Source organism: Pinus tabuliformis, chromosome 4_1 (assembly GCF_031772625.1).
Source record: "Pinus tabuliformis cultivar Carrire ecotype Pingquan chromosome 4_1, CPIR1, whole genome shotgun sequence".
NCBI classification, from domain to species: domain Eukaryota; kingdom Viridiplantae; phylum Streptophyta; class Pinopsida; order Pinales; family Pinaceae; genus Pinus; species Pinus tabuliformis.
In genome coordinates, this window is record NC_142303.1 from 723,220,331 (window position 1) to 723,239,201 (window position 18,871).

The 18,871-nt window shown below is 39.7% G+C and overlaps 1 pseudogene; it reads right to left on the minus strand.

Annotated features, from left to right (window-relative positions):
* Positions 1 to 11,546: 11,546 nt before the first annotated feature.
* On the minus strand, positions 11,547 to 12,613 carry LOC149178179 (uncharacterized; annotated as a pseudogene).
* Positions 12,614 to 18,871: the final 6,258 nt, after the last annotated feature.

Here is an 18,871-nt window from a genome sequence, read left to right on the forward strand (position 1 = left end):
CTCCTGGAAAATGTTTGCACCTACACCTTAGTATAATGAATTTGATAAAATGAAAAATTAAAATCTAGTAGAAATAGCATAATGTCTTGTTTAGATCAAAGGTTCATCCCCTATGTCAAGGGTAGAAGTTATTTATTGCTCAAAATATCTGTTAAACATGGTTTTGAAAAAATTTGTATGGGATACATGATTTTAATCAAGAAATGGAGTAGAATAAAACAATTTTTTCAAACATATTTAAACCTTTGGATAGATAATATTGACTCACATTTTGGATCATAGAAGTAATAAACTTGATGCAAAATGTCATGATTGTATCATGATGGGATACTTTAAAGTGTTGAATACCTATAAGATGTTATTTGATCCCATTAGACAAGGGAATATCTATAGAAAATATATTGTCTTTGATGAGAAAAAATCATGCATCTCTCTATTGAGTTTCTCTTGTAGTTTATTGAGTAATGATCCTTTGGGAATTATTTGGAATCATGTGCTAACTAAATTCTTCATAAGATCACTAATTGGATAATAAACGTATTCACCTAAATTGGCTTACAATTAAACTTCCATTTAATAATTCACCACATGTTTTAGAGCCCCTATTTAATTCAATACTAGAGATATTGGTATGAGAACTCCTTCAACAAGGGAATTTGCCTTCCGAGATGTGTTACTAATAAAATTGATGTCATTCTGAAAAATTTCTCCATGATAATTGAAGACGTTGGAATTTATGTAGAATATGTCATAATGAGAGGAAGCTATGACCAACAGATATCATTCATTGATGAAGAGTTACACAAAGGATTTAGTTCCTCAATTGCAAGCAAAGAGTGTGGTGAACTATTGATAGGTCCACAAAAACCAATTTACATTTTAAAGTATGGTTAAAATATGATGTAGGAGCATCACCCTAGGAAGACACCATTGTGTTTATGACCCAAAGGGTCATGTAAATTCTGAAGGGGATCTTATTTCTCGCGCTTTAATTTTGCATAAATTTGAAATTAGGAGAATTTGATGTAAGGATAGGTGTCTAAATTTTAGAATATTTGGCTATTAATATATAATTTTTCCTAGGTGGGATTATGTAAAGACAACAAGTGTTATATTAGCTACTAGGTAGTTTTAGAATGTTGGACAGTTACCGAAAATCTCTTTGTTTATAGAATTTGATTATTTTTATTTTTTATTTATTTATTTTTGTTTTTTATTTTTTTTTATTTTTTATTTTATTTATTTATTTATTTTATTTTTATTTTTATTTATTTTATTTTATTTATTTTATTTATTTTCATTTCAAAAAATGGTGGAAAACATTATCAGGAGCGAAACATGAAGAAACAGTGGAAAACAAGCCTATTTGAGGTGAAAGGAATGATGCACAAGAGCCGTCGGATCTGGTTGATCAATGGTCCAGATCCGATCGACATATCGCAATCGTCGGAGGCTATCTTAGGCTATCATAGGCTACCACATAAATATTGCGACAGTGATCAGCGTGGTCGATGAGGATCATCGATCAAGCACGCAGATCGATGGCCTAGGTTAACTCACAATATCGTGTCGGAAAAACATGGAGGAGCGCTTACCAATGGCCCGAGGACTATGTGAGATGTGATCACGATATAATCGCATCGCAATATCACATCGGAGTAATACAACAAAGTGGGTCTGATATAAATATGACTTGCGATAGCCGAACCTGATGGGGTTATAGATGATATTTAACATATTTTGAGATCTAGAAAATGACATTTTTCTGTGTATTTTGCATTTTTTCCAAATAAGCGAAATACAAAGAGAATGTGCTGATGCAATGAAGCCGGACCCAAAAGGGTTTGTAAATGCCACTGCATAATTATTTCAAGTCCGATATGAGCCATTTTTTCGGATTTTCTTTATATTTGGTATTTTTAAAAATAAACCAAAATACAAAGGAACCCACGCCTATGCGACTTGCGATAGCGATATAAAGACAGGCCCGATGGAATATAGGGAAGATTTAAGGATATTTGAAGTCCGATAAACAACACATTTGCGATTTTTCCCGTGTTTTTAGTGTATTTCTCTCTGTAAACAAAGAATGTTATTTTTGGAGATTTCAAAGGCCTGATGGTCCCTTTCGTTGTAGAACAGGTGGCCACCTTCCCTGAAGACATTATGCCATGATTGGTTAATGCTCATAGGGGATTTGAGCAGATAGAGGCTGGGAGCTAGAGAGCCCGAGAAGGGGAAATGAACAGACAACGTCGATTGGCTTTAAAGCCACATATTGAAAGAGACATAGGGAAGCAGTGCTAAGGCAGAGAGAAAACAAAGCCAGAGAAGGAGAGAAAGAGTTTGTATACTCAGAGAGGCTTGAGGGATTCAAGAAAACTCCTACTGTTTTGTATCTGTTGTGTTGAGACTCAAATTGAGCTCACATTTGGTAAAAATCTGCTCTTGAAGACATAATATAGAGGTCACCACTGAAGGCTGGACTAGGAGAGGTAGCCCAGGAGTTTTGGGTGAACTCCATATTAAACTTGTTGTGTTATGTGTGTTTATCTATTATGTTTCTTTAACTACCTCATTGTCTATGTTACTGACAATCTTCTCTATCCATTGCACTAAGTAATATAGGAAAATCCATGCACATGAGTTTGTAATACCTTAATATTAGTCTAAGATCTAATTTTCAGATCACACCTCCTTCCCAGGGAGTCCAGAATCCACTACCATAGTCAAACTGCATCTAATTTCTAGTGCTATAATCATGTGCCACCTGTCCTCTCCGCGAACAATTATCGGCTCATTGTTCTAGGGCACACTCCCAATATGCATTTAATTCCATTTGACAATGCTAATGAAAAAAAAAATATCCTCACCCTTCACTTCTTTGCTAAATAGTCCCTTGGGAAGTCTGGTCACCCCTTCCATGCAGTCATTCACCTTCCAAGTTCCCCGACATCCCCTATCCCTGGTGATCCATCCCTTGGCAAGGCTTCCTCGCATCAGAAAGTCAAACAACCAAGGCATATACATGCATCAAACCATCATACCAGTCATAACATGCTCATGGAAATCAATGGAAACTATTGGGTAGCAGTGTCCCATAATGGAACTGCTCCTGAAGTGATTTACTAACATACTGCTGCATGTTCAAATTCCTTTTGTCATTGCTGCTAATGCTTGCAGCCAATTTCAACCACCCAACCAAGAATTTTTTTGCTTCCTATACCAAGCACATAACTTCAGTTAGATTAAAATAAATTGAAATAACTTCAAATAATACCTCATTGCTAGGTCGTCAATAAGGTACACTTTTAATCCTTTTTACTTCTTTTCACAAGAAGTAAAACTTGCATCTTTGACTAAATCATCATGTATAAATATATCACATCAGGTTAGTTCAAAACACAACCATCGTAGATCAACATCATAAATCTCATGTATCCATCATAAACCAGAATCATAGGTCACATGTAATCATCATAGACCATAATAATAAATAACATGCATAATAAAACTGAAATAAAGTACTGATACTTATCCTTCATCGATCCTTAATTCTTCCTTTGTTCTTTTTGTATACACACCAGATCGGTTGCCACACCCAAAAAACACCTAATGTCCTCTCCTCAACCATGTACACATACACATAGTCTGCATCACAAAAACATACAACTACACACAACATACAACACCATGCAATATATGCACCTACACCTGACATGCCACACATACACCTACACCCAGTGTACAACACAACACAATACATACTCCTACATCCAGTGTAAACCACAACACAATACATACACCTACACTCGATGTACAACACAACACAATTACGTACACATAGTACAATACAATGTATACACATGTCATGATACCACAAATACATAATTCACATACATAGTAGCGCATGTCCACAACACAACATGTACGACATGTTCACAATACTACATGTACACCGGAACCATAGGCACAACACGTACACAATACCACCTGTACACCACACCACCTTCATGATGTGTGCACAACATCACATGTACACAGCACCACCTACACAATGTACACAATGCCACATATACACTGCACCACCTGTACAACATGTACACAATACCACATATACACAATACCACATGTACGACATTTGGACGACACCACATGTACATAAGACCATAGGAATGACATGTACATAGCACCACCTACACACAACACCATATGTAAAACACGTACACATAACCACATGAACAAAACATCGCTTGTACAATCATGCACACAACACCATATGTACAACTTGAACGCAACACCACATGTACATATCACTACATATCCAACATGTACATAGCACCATCTATGCCCAACAGTGGATATGCAATATTCACACAAGACTATCTATACCACCCTTTGCATAACATTGCATAACAACATGTACACACACTATATATGATAGATGCAACATGTACAACATATACAATATATGCACAACAATAGTACCACACAACCAAAACCACATTGTCTCTACCAAGCAACCTTGCTTCTAGTGTCTCTCCACCATCCATGCTTATCCTAACATGCTACACATCACCCTATTTCCATTTCGAAGATGTATATATATCAACATTAGCCTATCCATAACATAAAAATAGATATAGTATAATCACATAATATCAATTCATATCCAGATGATACTGACCTCAAAGATCTTTCATGCTACTCTTCCCACTTGAATCTCAAGAACCAACAATCTCTTCATGCCATTCACTTGCATAAGAAATCATTCCTCCATAAGAATGATTCCTAATGACCCTTTCAAACAGTGACACACACACACACACACAACATTAGCACAAAATAATCAATATCTTGTCATAAAATGATATACCTACATACATACATGTATACATATATATACATTGACACAATCACGATCACAGCAAAATTACCAGATATCATAAGGTGAAGGTTAAGGGAACTTCCTCTATCCTTGCAACACATGTACATCATCGAGAACAACAATTCCCAACGTAGCTAAGGCATCTGTCGCCTCAAATCTATTTACATTACCTTTCCTAATTACTTTTCTCACGATTGTCCCGCCATCATCCATTTACACCAGTGGACCCAACCAATCAAAGTAGTTGTTATACACTTTCCTTCAACTTCCCTTATACATGCATTGAGCTTCATCCAGGCCTTACATCACCAGAAAGTGAAGGACAATGATTTTGAGCAAGAGGTTAAGGAAGCATTCCGGGTTTTTGACAGGGACAATAATGGTTTCATATCTGCTGTCGAGCTATGTCATATGTCATGTCATGAAAAATTTAGGGGAAAAGCTCATAGATGAAGAAGTTTATGAGATGATTCGAGAGGCCGATGTGGATGATGATGGAAACATTAACTGTTGAGGAATTTGCCAAAGTAATTATAATGATGGCCAAGTGATTTCCATCTTTAAGATCAATAATGTTGTCTATTTTTTCGTTATCCAAAAATTTGGTTATTTAGTCACTAGAATCTGGTTATTGTGTCTTGTACGCAAAATTTGTTTAGGACCTTAGCAGTCATCTTTGGATGAAAATTTGAGTACACCATGCGATATGGAATCATATAGGAAAATTTTCTATATGGTTATAGCACTTATTTTGATAAATTGTCTAAATCAAGATCAATATTGATCGTCACTAATACTGGCCAGTGATGTATTTTTATATTTTTATCGCTCTTCAAATATGCAAATATGGCATCCATCTCATGCATATTATAGGTAATGTATTACAATTTTGAATTTACAGGTAAAATCCTGATTTATTTAAAGCATAACCATAATTACTATAGACAAAAGAAAGAGTTTATAGTAACGAATCTGTAGAAAACCAAGAAGAAAAAACAAATTTAATGGTTTAAACCCTAATGACGATTCTATATAATTACAGTCCTAGATCAATTCCATAGAAAGATCCAGAATAATAAGCATTACCAATAACATAGTATACATATCAGCAAAAGAATTAGGTTTGACATTGGCATGCATACGTTGGCCACAGTTACCCTAAATACAGAACACGTAAAGCATCCTCAGTTACCGTAAATCACACAAAGAACGCCCTTGTCGGGAATCTCTGGTTATTCCAAACAAAATACAGTGGAAAAAAATCCTCTGTTTCCACTGTTGAGAATTTTCTGATAAATTCTGAAACAACAAAAAAAATATGAACAGAGAGTAATACTCTGTTTTGGAATCTCTGATAATTCAAAAACAAAAGAACAGAGCATAAAATAATACTCTACTTTGCCTCAGGATCAAAAATTGATCAAAATAATACTCTGTTTCAATACAGCGAAAACAGAAAAAAAAAATCGCTTTGTTGTAACTGGTGTTGCAGCAACGCAGTTTTTTTTCAGTTGCTGTAACTGGTGTTGCAGCAACGTAAATTTTTGGTGTTGCAGCAACGTAAATTTTTGATGCCAAGTATTTTTTGAGTTACGGTGTAACAGCAACAGGAAAAAAGAAACTTCTATTTATAAACGACAAACTAACTGATAAAAATAAGTCTTCCTCACAGAGAGGAATTTCAAACTGCTGTTACAAAACATCTTCCTCTTAACAGAGGGATTTACCAATCTATGCTAAAAAGCATCTTCCTCTCAACAGAGGGATTCACCGATCTATGCTGAAGAGCATCTTCCTCTTGACAGGGGGATTTATCAGTCTATGCTGAAAAGCATCTTCCTCTTGATACAAGGATTCACCAAACACTATGCTTAAAAAGCACCTTCCTTTTGACAGAGGGATTCACCAAGGAACACTTCTGTTCCACACAAATAACATTTACCTCTTAACAGAGGAATTCCAACATGCCTGCTTCAGAGGCACTTCAATCTGTCCAAATTGACATTGTTGTGTCTATCTGATATTTTACACTACTGTGTGTAAAACTTTCAATACATTTATGCTGCTGCATATACAGCTGTCTCAGCACTGCTGTCTCAACAACTCTTTCTCTCAGCACTGTGTCTCAGTACTGTTGTTTCAGCATCTCTGTCTCAACACTCTGTTTCAGCAACTCTATCTCAGCACTGCTGTTTCAGCATCTATGTCTCACAACAAACAATCTTAAAACAAAAAAAACATTCAAATCTGCACTGCTGTGCGTTTCACTATTCTGGAAACATTTTTCCTCACGTTGCTGCGTGCTCTCCTCTGCTATCTATTTATTTCCCCTTTTTCTATTTCTATTTCTATTTCTACTTCTATTCTTTCTTCACTGCTTTGTCTGCATTTTATAGTGCGGGAAAGGGTCATCACCGCTTTAACTTGCTGATGAAGTTGTTGCTGTACTCTGCTGCTCATAATGAATAAAATCTAATCTTTCTGATATTCTGCTGTGCTTCTTGAGTCGGTTATGTGGAAACCCATAACTGATAAATGCTGCGTCGGCTCGAGGCTGGTTCTTTTCTGTTTCAGCTGTTCTGCTCATTAATACAGTTGTTGAGAAGTAATGGTGTAGCGCTGGATTTGATCTTTCCTCCTTCGGGAACTCAAAAATAATTAAAGAGTGAAAAGATGGTAATTGCGGCGGCTTAAAAGATCACGAATAAATGTGGGGCACCGGATCAGGACAAATGAATAAAATAGCTGTTGCTGTTCAACTGTTCACTGCAGTTCTACCGCAGATACGTCGACTCTTTTGTAAATCCTCTATTGCGGCTCGTTGATGTGATATCAGTGATCACTCATCGGCGATGTCACGCATTGCTGCTGCTGCACAGCAGTTGGAATTAATATTCCAACACTCCCCTTTTAATTTCAACTGTTGGGCGTTCAATCATACCCAGACATTTCATAAAAAACTCAAAACTTTTCTGATCCAATGGTTTGCTCATAATATCAGCAACCTGCTCCTTCTCTGTTGTCATGGGAGATTTAATTCCATATCTCTTCCTTATAAGAAGATCTTCATCAAAGAATGACTGTTAATACAGTTCAGCAATAATGATAAAAAATTACAGGCTCCCCTTTAGTGTATGCATTATCTTCTTTCGGCAGAATCTTCTCAAAAGAAACTTAGATCGGCTGGAGAGCTCAAGGGACTTTCGAACTGTATTTTCTTCCTTATCCATACTTGTGTAACTTTCTTCTTTTGCATGGGTCTAGCTTGTGTAAAGGCCCATGTCAAGTTACAGTCACGTGCCATATGCCTAATGTTATGACACTTGAAACATTCAACATTGTTCATGAATAAAAATTCATGATTTCTTCTTGCAAAATTGTTTCTTGGAGACTGTCGGAGACTACAACATCTATCTCTATGAAAGTTTGAAAATCAGAGTCTTTTGCCATATGACCAAATTTTGAAAATGAACTTTGATACCTGGTATATGGAGGTTTCCTTGATGTACTTTCGAAGCCTTTTTGCCTTGAAATTATTTGCTGATAACCATTGCCTCTCGCATCTTTGTCGTCATCAACATTTCTTCTTGGAGCTAGTTTTCTACTTGGAGTAGGATTTCTTCTATTGTAGCCTTGATTTTTCTCCTTGCCTTTGCTGGAACTAGGGGCATCACAATTTCTTTCTGCCTTCTTCACATCTCCTTTGCTTAAAGCATTTTCATTCTTGTTTGTGGGTTCACATACATACCCGATTCCTGATTTATCATATGGAGATCTGTGATAGCTGAGCATATCATCCAAGGCTTGAGAGCTCCTCAAGATTTTGTTCATCCCTTCAACCTTTTTTCTAAGGAGGACAATCTCTTCTTCCAATCTTTCACACTCATCATTCTTCTTTGTAAGTTGTTCCTCAGTTTCTTCCTTGCTACGAGTAGTTTAAGCTCCTACTACTTTAAGAGAGATAATATCTGACTTCATTTTGGAGATTTCTTCATTCTTTGCTTGACTACTCTCCATTCTCTTCTCAGCTTTTTGTGCCTGCTTCCTGGCTTCTTGTAATTCAACCTTAAGGGAGGAGACCTCTACCTTGTACTGTCCAATCTTTTCTACAAGTTTGTTCACTCTCTTGTACCTTTGTTCAAGTTGATTTGACAAGATATCTTCCTGCTTCCTTGCTTTATTCAACTGATTTGTCATGGATATGACTTCTTCATGATGCTTCCTTTTGCATTGATCAAGTTCCTTCTTAAGCTTGGTGAGCTCTTCATCCCTTTCTTTTACTTGAAGCTTGATGAGGTCAACCTTCTATTTTCAGCTTCTATGACGGGTTCAGAATTTCCTTCTTGACTGATTTTCGTGGTCAGTGCTCCCTTTGCATGAAGGTCATGAAGTCTGTCCCATATGTCCTTTGCTGATGAATATTTTCCTATATTCTTCTTTAAAGAATCAGGCAGCCCATCCAAAATTGTTTTTGCTACTTTTGCATTGTGCTCCTTAGATTCTCTATCCATCTTACTGTCATCAATTACTGATTCCCAAATTTCAATCCCTTGAGACTGTAAGACAGTCCTCATTTTTATTTCCCACATATCAAAATTTCCATTAAACCTTGAAGCCTCAAATAGAATGCTTTCAAGTTGATTGTATTCTATTTTGGGAGTAGAGGGAGACACATTCTTAGCAGGATTGGTGACTTTCTTCTTTGACCTTGCCATTTGACTGAGTATCTTAAAATAACTGATTGTTTCTTCAACAGAAACACAGAAAATTAATCTGAGAAATACCTTGGATTTTGTTGACTGAATCTTCACTCTGCAGGAGAAGCTGCTACATCAATGAATCCTTCCTTCAGCTTCTTTGATGTCTTCAAAGAGCCTGGACAAGATCTGATACCATGTCGGGAATTTCTGGTTATTCCAAACAAAATACAGTGGAAAAAAATCCTCTGTTTCCACTGTTGAGAATTTTCTGATAAATTCTGAAACAACAAAAAAAATATGAACAGAGAGTAATACTCTGTTTCGGAATCTCTGATAATTCAAAAACAAAAGAACAGAGCATAAAATAATACTCTACTTTGCCTCAGGATCAAAAATTGATCAAAATAATACTTTGTTTCAATACAGCGAAAACAGAAAAAAAATCGCTTTGCTGTAACTGGTGTTGCAACAATGCAGTTTTTTTTCAGCTGCTGTAACTGGTGTTGCAGCAACGTAAATTTTTGGTGTTGCAGCATCGTAAATTTTTGACGTCAAGTATTTTTTGAGTTACGATGTAACAGCAACAGGCAAAAAGAAACTTCTATTTATAAACGACAAACTAACTGATAAAAATAAGTCTTCCTCACAGAGAGGAATTTCAAACTGCTGTTACAAAACATCTTCCTCTTAACAGATGGATTTACCAATCTATGCTAAAAAGCATCTTCCTCTCAACAGAGGGATTCACCGATCTATGCTGAAGACCATCTTCCTCTTGACAGAGGGATTTATCAGTCTATGCTGAAAAGCATCTTCCTCTTGATAGAAGGATTCACCAACCACTATGCTTAAAAAGCACCTTCCTTTTGACAGAGGGATTCACCAAGGAACACTTCTGTTCCACACAAATAACATTTACCTCTTAACAGAGGAATTCCAACATGCCTGCTTCGGAGGCACTTCAATCTGTCCAAATTGACATTGCTGTGTCTGTCTGATATTTTACACTACTGTGTGTAAAACTTTCAATACATTTATGCTGCTGCATATACAGTTGTCTCAACAACTCTTTCTCTCAGCACTGCTGTCTCAGCACTGTGTCTCAGTACTGTTGTTTCAGCATCTCTGTCTCAACACTCTGTTTTAGCAACTCTATCTCAGCACTGCTGTTTCAGCATCTCTGTCTCACAACAAACAATCTTAAAACAAAAAAAACATTCGAATCTGCATTGCTGTGTGTTTCACTATTCTGGAAACATTTTTCTTCATGCTGTTGCGTGCTCTCCTCTGCTATCTATTTATTTCCCCTGTTTCTATTTCTATTTCTATTTCTGATTCTATTCTTTCTTCACTGCTTTGTCTGCATTTTATAGTGCGGGAAAGGGTCATCACCGCTTTAACTTGCTGATGATGTTTCTGCTGTACTCTGCTGCTCATAATGAATAAAATCTGATCTTTCTGACATTCTGCTGTGCTTCTTGAGTCGGTTATGTGGAAACCCATAACTGATAAATGCTGCATCGGCTCGAGGCTGGTTCTTTTCTGTTTCAGCCGTTCTGCTCATTAATACAGTTGTTGAGAAGTAATGGTGTAGCGCTGGATCTGATCTTTCCTCCTTCGGGAACTCAAAAATAATTAAAGAGTGAAAATATGGTAATGGCGGCGGCTTAAAAGATCACGAATAAATGTGGGGCGCCGGATCAGGACAAATGAATAAAATAGTTGCTGCTGTTCAACTGTTCACTGCAGTTCTACCGCAGATACGTCGACTCTTTTGTAAGTCCTCTATTGCGGCTCGTTGATGTGATATCAGCGATCACTCATCGGCGATGTCACGCATCGCTGCTGCTGCACAACAGTTGGAATTAATATTCCAACAGCCCTTTTTCTCAGTTACCCTATATTCTGGTATTCATGCAAACGAGATTTGTGTTTAGGATTTATGGTTGTTCATTTGTCTATGTCTGTCCGGGAGTCGCCCATTCAACTTTGAGAATGAGATTATCATAGCCATAGCTATTGAGATTATTAATGGCCCTCTGTGCATCCTCCATCTTGGAGAAATTAACAAAGACAAAAACCCTACTCATACCGGTCCTCTGGTCCACGACAACGTAGACACAAGTAATGTGACCAAATGGCTTGAAACGCTCCTGCATGTTAGCCTCTCTGGTATCCTTGGGCAAAGTAGTAACCTTAACGGAATTCTGGTAATTTCTCAGGTATGAGTATACTAAGTTCCTATGATTTTAGCAAGAGCAGACTCAAGGGAAAGGGGAATCCGCCCCTCTAGCCGCCACCACAGCAGATCATTGTAAGCAATGAGATTTGAACTTCGTTCTGCCCAGACTTTGCCCATGTGACTTACCTTCAAACCACACCTCGGCCCATGTTGTTAACATCCAAGGTCCTTTGAACAGCTGCACTAACTCTAAAATTGGGAGGAATGTAGGCTCCCTTTCCACCGACGATAGAGTCAGGAGCTTGAGGGGGCTTGCTGAGACTAAGGCCCTCGGTCACTACAGGGGCAAGGTATTTGTAGGGGAACTTTGAGGTCCAATGATCTCCCTTGCAACATGTTTGACGGACCATTAGGAAAACACCGCCCTTTCCTACCCCTGTAAGCGTGACTGAGAGAGCATCGCCACGACTAGGCCTAAAGTCATCCTCCTTGGTGTAGGGGGCCTTGGGGTGCTCCATCAGGATCTCTTCGGTGGAGACCATGGTGATCCTATTGCCTGTGTCCTCATTCACGATGTCACTGAACTTGCACCACTCACACCGCTCGAGGACTCGCTTGTTAAGCATGGCCTTTTCCACCTTTGTGGATGCATGTGGTGGTGGTTTTATGGGCCTTTTGACCCTGATTGTTGAACCTGTACTCGATTATCTTCTTCATGCTATTCTCATCAGGGTCGATCACCTTGGGAGGCACCAACAGGAAGTCCAGATCCTCATTGTCGTCCTCCTTTAATTCTCTCCAACGCACCTTCGTTGAAGCTTTTCTATCTCCCACCATCTCCATCTCCTTCTTTCTTGCGCCCTCCCTCTCTATGGATTCAAGTATCTAATCAGAAACCCAAAATATCACAGCAACAGTGAGCGAGAATGACTTCAGTGAGCGAGAATGACTTCATTAGTCTGTTCTTGTAAAAGTAGGTTATTTATTCTTGTCTTAATTTAAGATAATTTAAGAGTTAGGGTTTGCCCATTTCTTTTGTCTTAATTAAAGACAATAAAAAAAATTAAATTAACAGTTTGGTCTTACACAAACGTCATATAAAAAGCAGAAAGGTGTCTCAGTTTTAACCATAGTTACCAAGTTTGGATGTACGGGAAAAAAATACGTGAATTCAGTGATTCGGTTTGGTACAGTGAATATACGTGAATTCAATGATTCGGTTTGGTACAGTGAACAATTCGTCTGATTCCAATGTAGTATGGGCATAATACATCTTTTTGTCAAAGATTTCCACACTGTTACAGTGTCCACTGTGCTTCATACCTGCACCATTAACCTGAACATAGAAAAACAAAGACAATTGTATCTAGATTCTATCTTATCCATCATATTAAATTTCAACCATAAATATGACACTAACAAGCTCAAAACCAACCAATGCTACTACGATGATAATTCTAATTCTCGTGGTATGTTTTGAGTGGCCTTACAAACTAATCCACAATTTTTATTTTTATGACCACAATTAAAATGACATCAGATATTTTTTCACAATCCAATTAAAATGGCATGAATTGGTTACAATTTATTTAGCATAAATAATTGTGAATCGTTGTTAACTGCAGGGACAAGGAATAGAATGTCGGACGGGCAAAGAATAAAATCGAAGTATGATGTGAGATGATTGAAGGTAAAGAATAAAGCGCTGGCGTTAAGCATTTTTGAGAAAGTGTCGAGTTTCAATAAGAAAATTTTACAAATTAACAAAATTTCGAATCTATCACTTCCATACTCCAGCAAATGTTTACGAAACTCTTCAAGAATATTTAAAGCTAAATAAGAATAAATAGATATATAAAATTGTGTGACACTTATTTGTGGTTATTTTAGGTAATTTTCTTAAACGAGTTAATTATTAATACAATACTTCATTAATTTGACAGAGGTAATTAATAACTAATCCTATTTAGTATGAAATATGTAATTATTATTTGACAGAGATAATTAATTAATCATAGACCTGCAAAAAACAGTGCTAGGTTATTAAGTATTCGTGGACTTACAAGAAAAAATGCTCAAAATACAAGTTTGGACCCATAGTGTCACCCCCACAAGCCTACGGTGGTCTTTCAACCGTGCCGGCGAGGTGCGGCACCACCGAACACTTTCTTTTTAACAATACTCGTGCACATGGACTACGCCTACTTTCACTTTAACATTACTTAGCTTGTGTTTCGCAACCAAGTAAACATGTATTTATCCTTTATACCAATGAAGCCCATACTCATTCATTATCCATAGCAATTATAAAAGAACACAACAATTGCAACAGTATAAAGGGGAGGGGCAACTCCCGAACAAGTCTGCCCGACAATATATTATAATCAGTCTTTCTTCAATACAATACAAGTAATGCTTAGCAAGCTCCAAGCCAATACTTAGTTTCTTTTACAATGTAGGCAAATCAGCCTTTTACAATGATCATGTGCACGCCTTTCCCAAGAGTGGGTGCTCACCCGAGTCACCAAGACACTCTAATCAATCCCGGCACAAAACCGTACTCAAGACAACCTTGGGCACACCTTGCCCAACCCACAACCGGCTCAAGATAACATAAGACTGCGCCCCAAGAGTAATGCGCATGAGCTATGCGCACTTCAACCCAATCTGCGCACTTCTCCTCTCTTGAACACTTGCGTAGTTGTCCAAGTTCGAACTTCCTTCACTAACCACCAAGTACACGTTATAACCGAGCGGCTCAAGTCAAGAGGAGCGCATGAGATGTGCGCTTTACCTCCTCTTACTTCTGCACTCTTAACTGTGCATTTTTCTTCCTTAGTGAAGATGCTTGTCGAATGAATGTCCTTTGAATGCTTCTCCATCGCATATATATACCCATCGTGGGTGTGGGTTGGCTTGCCCAGCCGACTGCCCACACACCCCTTCAACGCAACGCTTGGGCGCTTCATAAGTCGGCCTTGCTCCATTGTTGTAAGTCGGCCACCCCTTCACCGCAAATGTACTACGCAAGGGTATAAACGCTCCATGCCTTAGTCATTTTCCCACGCGCTCGCACAACCTTCGTCGCACTTCGTCGCATGTCGCTCGTATGATCGTCGCATTTTTGCCCGGCGCTCCAACCGCACTTGGTCGTGCGCACCCTCCGTCGCACCGCACAACGCTCGCCCGTGCACGCGCTCTCGGTCGCCCGGCGCTCGCCCGTCGCATCACAACGAAGGCCTTACATTCTCCTCCACCTGAAGTCGTTGTCGTCCTCGACAACATACCGTCCTCCAAGCATCAATATCCATGATGTCGACTCCCCTCACATATGGAAACCATCCTGGCAACATATGTAGGACTCTATCTCCACCATGTCTCATCTTAGCAACCAACTGTCACCAAGATACTCCATACCAATGTATGTCATATCTCAGATGTCCATGATCATTGACCACCTTGTCACAATTTCCCCATGCTTCTCTCCACCATGGAAGGTTGGTCCCTCCAACTCAAGCTACATGTCCACCGCAAGAATGTGTCAAACTCCATCATTTCATCACCACCATGTGCAAAACTGCCCATGATATGTCAACAAGGGCTAACACACCTCCACCATGTGCCAACATCTCTTCTCAACAATATGACATATATCAGAAGTCATCTCAATCCATGATCATCAACCACCGCGCCACAATCTCCACATGCTGCTCCATCGTGGAAGGTTGGTCCCTCCATCTCAAGCTACATGTCCACTGCAACTTATCGTTTCGACCTCATCATGTGTCGTCCTCATGTGAACTGCTGCCATGATACTCCAACACAATGGCAACATATCTCTGTACATGCTAGCCCCCATGTTTGAACTAGTTGGGTAGCTAATCCAATCGTCACGCCCAAATCATGAGAATGCACATCCTCATGCCACCATCAGTTGTTTCTCAAAACATCTTGCCACATCCTCAACTCGATCAAGAATCCCTCTCCATATAAGTTGTAAGCCATGCTCAGGTCCATGAAGTAGTCCTCATCTCATCTATTACATGTTGTCCATGATTTTTGGTGTCAGTGTGCTGCATGAAATCAGCCACATCTATCCCAACATCATCCATATGTGTGCCTCCTCCATATGAAGAGACCATCTCATCAAACTCCAACTCTCGGTATGCCACATCCATGTCCATGAAGCAACCTCCATCATATCTGCAATGTGTCACCCCTAAAGTCTGCCATAGAAACAAGTATACACCTGTCTCATCTATCCATGGGCTGCCCATGATCATAGATCAATCAGCTCCTATGTCAAAAGGTAGTTGAGTCTCGGCTCAACCCATGCCCCAAGTGTTGCCACCAAGGCATCATCATCATCGTAACTCCATCACTCCAAAGTGTCTCATATCGATCCTCCACATCAAGTCACTCTTCCGAGCCATGCCCATACATGTACTCGAAAGTATACACCCCATCCTGCATCAAAGTCTCTAACCTCAGCTCCTCAATGCATTAGATCCTCCAAGTCCACCATATGAAGTCCCTAAAAGTCACAACCTCATGTCATCATGAGCTCCATGAGTCATCTCCTACTAACATCTCAGCAAGCACACAAGTCTCGGCCCAAAGGTCTCTGCAAGATGCCTCAGCTCTCCATGTAGTAGGAATGCTGCATAGTCTGCTCACAACTCCATCCAGGTCCATGGCCTTGTTGTACAAGAGTGCACAACCTCTCCATCGGCTCATAAGCAAAACATCTCCATGTCTCCAACCTGATGTCCATGACTAAGTTGCCCATGTAGTCCAACCATGTAGACCCATCACAACAATTGGTCATCCTCATCCAAGTATGCAATCTTCGGTCTAGTGAACTCGGTCACCCAACCATATCATCATGTCATGAGTTCCTCCATCATAGCTCCTCCACCAAAGTGTCCACCAAGACTATCTCTTGGTCTCAGCCATGAGAAGTCCACCCAAGAGTGTGCCCTCCAATTTGTTCATGAGTCATGCCGGGCACTTAGCCATGTGGCTAAAGCATGACCCATTCATCCACAACGATCATCAAGTTCCACCCTTGCCACGGGCCTTTGTACCTTCTACCATAAGGTCACAAACAACCCCAACAAGTTCTGCAACAATCAACAACCTTGGCTTCTCCATACAAGGTCTCATCATAAACATCCATGGTAAGATGCTCCCTAGCATCGGCAAACTGGCTTTGCCCTTCCCTGCATATGGTCCACCTACCAAATGCTCAAGTTAAACAAAAGTATCAATAGTACTTACATCATCAGCACCATGAGGTTCCTCCATGTGAGTATCCTCATCCATCCATGTCTGCAAACTGCACGATCCTGGTCCAACTTGATCAATCTCAAGCTCGTCCTCCATCATGATCATGTCTGCAACATCTTCAACTATCACGGTTTCCTCTTCCTTGTTTGCACAATTTGCAATTTCACCTTGCTCCACTGTCCAACCAAGTTGAAGAAGCTCTTCTTCAATATTCCTTTCCAAGACTTCAAGTTCCTTTCGGATCCGGGGCTTCTCTTCCTTCAACCTCTTCAACCTCTATAAGGTAAGCAAGAGCTTCCCTTCACCTTCTCCCAAACTTGCCATGCCTTGTTGTTCAGCTTGGTCCAAGCACTAAGCTTCACCTTTGCTAAACCTGCTTCCACTGTCACGAGCAACCCTCCTCAAACCGAGCCTTGAAACTACCTTCAAATGCTTCAACACCTGAACCTTGTTCAAGTCTCAATATCACCTGTCATCAACTTCCAAGTGTATGCACACTTGCTTCACCTAGCTTCCTACAAGACTTCTCCAAGTCTTCAGACCTGCTCTGATACCAACTGTCACGCCCCCAAGCCTACAATGGTCTTTCAACCGTGCCGGCGAGGTGCGGCACCACCGAACACTTTCTTTTTAACAATACTCGTGCACATGGACTACACCTACTTTCACTTTAACATTACTTAGCTTGTGTTTCACAACCAAGTAAACATGTATTTATCCTTTATACCAATGAAGCCCATACTCATTCATTATCCATAGCAATTATAAAAGAACACAACAATTGCAACAGTATAAAGGGGAGGGGCAACTCCCGAACAAGTCTGCCCGACAATATATTATAATCAGTCTTTTTTCAATACAATACAAGTAATGCTTGGCAAACTCCAAGCCAATACTTAGTTTCTTTTACAATGTAGGAAAATCAACCTTTTACAATGATCATGTGCACGCCTTGCCCAAGAGTGGGTGCTCACTCGAGTCACCAAGACACTCTAATCAATCCCAGCACAAAACGGTACTCAAGACAACCTTGGGCACACCTTGCCCAACCCACAACCGGCTCAAGATAACATAAGACTGCGCCCCAAGAGTAATGCGCATGAGCTATACGCACTTCAACCCAATCTGCGCACTTCTCCTCTCTTGAACACTTGCGTAGTTGTCCAAGTTCGTTCTTCCTTCACTAACCACCAAGTACACGTTATAACCGAGTAGCTCAAGTCAAGAGGAGCGCATGAGATGTGCGCTTTACCTCCTCTTACTTTTGCACTCTTAACTGCGCACTTTTCTTCCTTAGCGAAGATGCTTGTCGAATGAATGTCCTTTGAATGCTTCTCCATCGCATATATATACCAATCGTGGGTGTGGGTTGGCTTTCCCAGCCGACTGCCCACACACCCCTTCAACGCAATGGTTGGGCGCTTCATAAGTCGGCCTTGCTCCATTGTTGTAAGTCGGCCACCCCTTCACCGCAAACGTACTACGCAAGGGTATAAACGCTCCATGCCTTAGTCATTTTCCCACGCGCTCGCACAACCTTCGTCGCACTTCGTCGCATGTCGCTTGTATGATCGTCGCATTTTTGCTCGGTACTCCAACCGCACTTGGTCGTGTGCGCCCTCCGTCGCACCGCACAACGCTCGCCCGTGCATGCGCTCTCGGTCGCCCGGCGTTCGCCCATCGCATCACAACCAAGGCCTTACACATAGCTTGCCTAGGTGAAAAACAAGTTAATGCAAGGATTAATTAGTTTTTATAATTTTCCTTTACGAAAAAAGGGTTATTTTAGTAAATTGGTAATTCTTATTCTGA